The sequence below is a fragment of the Phyllostomus discolor genome, chromosome 5 (assembly GCF_004126475.2).
Source record: "Phyllostomus discolor isolate MPI-MPIP mPhyDis1 chromosome 5, mPhyDis1.pri.v3, whole genome shotgun sequence".
Taxonomy (NCBI): Eukaryota; Metazoa; Chordata; class Mammalia; order Chiroptera; family Phyllostomidae; genus Phyllostomus; species Phyllostomus discolor.
In genome coordinates this window covers 80479238-80484382 of record NC_040907.2, presented here as the reverse complement: position 1 = coordinate 80484382, position 5145 = coordinate 80479238, and the positions used below count along the sequence as shown (strand labels likewise).

At 40.0% G+C, this 5145-nt stretch overlaps 1 pseudogene; it reads right to left on the bottom strand.

Annotated features, from left to right (window-relative positions):
* Positions 1–2385: 2385 nt before the first annotated feature.
* On the bottom strand, positions 2386–4797 carry LOC114496798 (annotated as a pseudogene).
* Positions 4798–5145: the final 348 nt, after the last annotated feature.

Sequence of the window (5145 nt, the reverse complement as noted above, 5' to 3'; positions counted from 1 at the left end):
AGTACCTGCCTAACAGTAAAAACAGGCAAATTGTCTTTGTCTCTAGTTAAACCAGGGCAATGGGAACAGCAATTCTTTCTGATTCAAATTCCCTAGAGACCATTCCTTTTGCAAGTTTACAGATGAATAAACCTCACATGCTAATTAGGACCCATAGACCTTTTTAATCAGCTCACAAGGAACTGAAAAGCAACCCTCTATTAGTAGTTTCTGGCAAGGGCACTAACTATCTTGAAAGAACCTGTTTTCTCCTAATTTAGGGCTGTCTCCTGGGTTTAGCGATGTTTGTGGGAGCTGGGTAAACAGTCTGTTCTGACACATTGCCATAGCTGGCAGCTTCATGCCAGGATCCTCACCAGATATGAAGACTGGGAATTGAAATCATTAACATCTTCCAGGAAGCCCTGCACTGGTCCAGCAGCATCAGGGATGCAGGATGCACTGGGAAACATCCTGGAAGCCTTGACCTTGGATTACTTGGAAAACAAGCCCTTATGTCTTTCTCCGTGATACTGAAATCTATCTGTCTGTTGAGCTTCATCTTTCATAACCAGGACCATTAATTTTGCCTATAAAAAGTCTCTCATAGCTGCCTCTCTCTCTCCATTTTAATTCCCCACTGAGGGTTTATATTATGTTAGTTTGTACCGGTAAAGCCATCCCACCTGGCAAATAGCTGCTGGTAGCTGCTTCCCCACACCAATGCCAGCCTTTTTTGCCACTGGCCTGGGACTGAGCACAGCAAGGACTAACATGTGGCTGTTGGAAGCTTCAGGACTATTAGATAATCTGCTCTGTCTAGGTCTTCATCACTTGTGGTGAGCTGAAAAATGGCTCCCCAAGATATTAAGCCTGTGATAGATAGTTTACTTAAAAGGTAGACCTACCTCTAAATATTACCTTAAATGGCAAAGGATATTATCACAGTAATCTTGAGATAGGGAGATTGTGTTGGATTATCGGGGTAGGCACTAAATGCAATAACATGTATCCCTATAAAAAGGAGGCAGAGGGAGATTTGACAGGTGACACAGAAAGGAGGCAATGGGAAGACAATGAAGAGAGATCTGAAGATTTGGCCTTGGCATTTGGAGTGATGTAGCTACAAGCCAAAGCATGCTGGAGCCACCAGAAGCTGAAAGAGGCAGGAATGGATCCTGCCCTAAAGCCTCTGGAGGGAGTATGACTCTGCTGACACCTCCATCTGAGCCTTACAGCTTTCAGAACTGTGAAACAGTACATTACTATTGTTTTAAGCCACACAGTTTGTGGTATTGTTACAGCAGCTTTAGGAAATGAAATGCATACACCACCTTTTATCTGGATCACATCAGTCTCACAACTTTCTTCTTGGAGTCCAGTCATGCCTCTCTAATCCACCCTTCACACTTAATTTTCCTGAACTATTTTGCATGGTTTTTAAAACTTTCTATAATCGTGCCCTCTGTCACCACCAGAGCTTTAGTTACCATTAGTAATAATAATAGTAATAGCAATGTTCTCTCTGATGAGTGTGTTTTTGTGCTGAACACTTTATAGAAAGTATCAGCCCTGGCTGCTGTGGCTCAGTGGATTGAGCTCCAGCCTGTGAACCAAAGGGTTGCCAATTTGATCCCTAGTCAGGGCACGTGCTTGGGTCAGATGCCGAGTTGGGGGAGTGCAAGAGGCAACCGATTGATGTTTCTCTCCCTTTCTTTCTCCCTCCTTCTCCCCCTCTCTAAAAACAAACAAACAAACAAACAAACAAACAAAAACAAATAAATAAAAAGAAAGTATCATATGACATCCTTGCAGTGACACACTGAGGAGGCATTAGCATTCTTCGTTAATAGATGAGAAAACTGAGGCCCACAGAAGTTAAACGGCTGCCCATGTGAGTGGCAGCACTGCGTGCATGTTCAGCTCTCAATCACCTGCTTTGGTGTTCAGTACATGCCCCCATCCCAGGACACTGGCCTAGCTGCCTGAGAGCCTTGTCTCTCATCTGCTTGTCTAAAAAGTCAACATCCTTTCAGACTCAGTGTATGTACCACTAAAAATAAACACAACCAAAAATATACAAATTTTAAAAATCATTCTGTGAATACTATTTTGTAATGTTTTGGCTCAAAAACAGCCCTTCTCTGAGGTTTTCAAGTTGTCCCGTGTATGTTGATTACCTCTGTAAGTGGACTTTATTTTATTTTATTATCATTATATATATTTTTTACATTTAAAGTGGTATTATTGGTTACCAAAGTGGAGAGAAAAAGGATATTTTACAATTGTGAGAATCGGCAAATGTTCTCATTAAGGCAGTAAAATTTCTTTTCATCTCAAACACCTTATAACTCTGGAATGCCCAGCGTGATGAATATGTATCAGCACAAAGTGTTTCCTCAGTTCTCACATGTCCTTCATTTTCTGATTTGCTGGTGCACTGGGAGTAAGAAGTTGGTCATAGACATTTTGCCCTCCCTCCCTGGTCTGACTAAAACGTGAAGCAATCACAACTATTGTAGAGTCTGTGTGTATCCACTGAAGCAGCTGGCTGAGGACCGACTTCAACACGATCCAGAGCTGACAGAAATCCTGTATTATGTGTTTCCTCAGTAACATGCATGCCTTCTCTATTGGTCAGCTTCCCTACAAGCAGGGGTTCCTGTAACCCCTGGAGCCAGGGTAGGGTAAATGCCAATTGGTAGATCAAATGCCAGGGTATATGACTGTTTTATAACCTTCTGAGTACCAGGTCTGCCTATGTCTCTCATGGAAAAACACTGGATATAATTCTTTAAAATCAATTGGTCAGGAGGGTCCACATCTCTCAGACCAATATACATGATACTTGGGAAAGAGCTACAAGATTTGACTCAGAAAAATCCTCAGAGCTGTGGTACCTGGTTCTGTACTTCTCCGAGGAGAAATAAAACTGGCTTTCCATGGAGATTTCCTGATGAAGTGGTGAGGGCATCAACCTAGATCACACAAAGGTCTAGGCAGTGGCGGGCATGGCCACTAATGGTACCAATTGCCAGGCTGTGGTCTCCTCCCACTGTGACACAGCTGTAGCCACCCAACACTGCTCTACTAACTACCTCAGCCAGTTCGTGGTTGGTGAGGTCCCCTGAGCGAGGAAGTGCTATCAGGTTATTGTAGAGATCATCTTTGGGGACTGGAGTGCAACTCAAATCTCCAAAGTCTTTTAGGCAGCAGCCCAAATTGGAGGGTCTTTTCTTATCTAGCTAGCTTCTCTAACAGCAGCAGGGTCATATTCCACTTGTTTTCTTTTCTGTCCCTGTGAGAATGGAGCTCTGATGAGAGCTACAGAATGGACGGACTTTTTCAGAATGAAAGGCACTTGTATCCAGAAGAGATGCAAAAAGCTGCTTCCTCTATGGATTATAAACCTAGAAGACAGAGGTTATATTTCATACTATTTCTGCATACTGCAGAGAATATGATTGGGCGTGTGGAACTCACACAATATAAATACCTTAATTTACCAGAAAAGGTTACTCAAGCAACAAATATTTATAAAGTGGGAGTGGCTTCTCTGACCTCTTATTTAACAATGAACTGGGTTTGAGGGCTGGGCAAACTTGACAGAATACTTCACTTCTCTTTAGTTTGGAATGAACCTGTGAACTTAGAGAAAAGATGTTGCTACTTACTTGTGGCTAAACATGGGTTGATCCTTTGAGCCTCACTTTTCCAACTATATAGATGAAAAAGTGTGTGCTTGCTTATCTTATTAATTCTTTCAACTCTCTCAGGCTTGTGTGAGAATCAAGTGAGATAATGTCCAAATGATGTAACACACGCAATCAGACCCTACAAAGTAAGCTCTATTATCATTTCTTTCTAACCTTGCTGCCCTGTGTGAAATGTACTCTGAATATGCTTAAAATTTGTCCCTCTTCATTGATGTCATTCACTTCTTGGTAACATTAAGATTATAGACTCTAAATTGTTAGGGTTTATATTAGTTTTAAATAATATGTAACTTCTCCTAGAACTTTAACCATATGTACAATTTTTAAACTTAGTTGTAGTGTTTATTGTTAGTCCTTAGCCCCCTCAAACCATGATGTCCTTATTCAAACTTTTGAATTCTTTACTTTGTGAATATCTCAAGTAGCTGTTTTAGGAAATACAGGGTATGATAAATTTTCGACTTGTTTAATATCTGAAATTTAAAATGTCTTTTACATTGAGGTTGACAGGTAAAATACATGGCACCCAGTTATATTTGAATATCAGATAGACAATGAATGTGTTTTAGTATAAGTATGTAATATTTGGACATATTTATATTAAAAACATATTCATTGTTTGTCTGAAATTTAAATTTAACTGAGTGCCTGATATCTCTTTTTATTTGCTAAATCTGGCAATCTTATTTTATACACAACTGTTTAATTGAGCATAGCATTCTTGAGTTATAGGCTTTTCCTCTCAAAACTCTGGGAATGATGTCCTGTTATTTTCCAGCCATCACTGTAGAGTCCGTTTTTGCTCCTCTTTGGGCAAACTTTCCTCCCCCCTTCCTCATTCTGAATGACTGCAGGGAATTTTCTTTATTTTCATAATGAAATATTTTTAAATACATATAAGAATTTCAAGCCTTTAATTAGGGAAGTGGGGATGACTGGTATGAGGGGGAATGGTAGGGAGGAAATGGAGACAATTATACTTGAAGAATAATTTTAAAAGTGTGAAAAAAAGACTCTCATAAGGCTTCAAGTCTCCTGAAATTATCTTGCATATCTGGTAGCTACTCTTTCTGACTTATCTTAAACTTTCTTACCTGTACATTTTTCGTATGAATTTGAACTTTTTGACGGTGTCAATTATGTATTTGTAGCTTTAAATCTGTAATCCACAAAATAGTGAGAGGAAGCTGAAAAAACTTGGTTAAAAGATCAAATGAATGAATAGGGGCTGAACATTAGGACGGGCCACACATTTCTAAAATCCCATGCTTGTTGTAGTCAGATCAATACACTGTAGTTACTGAACAATGTGAAGAAAAGATAAACCCTAGTGACAGTTCTTTGGCATAAGGAACACTCTCAAGAATGAAGGCACGGGCATGGGTTTCAAGGAACAGGGAGATTAATATAGGTCTCAATTCCCGGTAGGGAGAATATGATACTGAAAAAT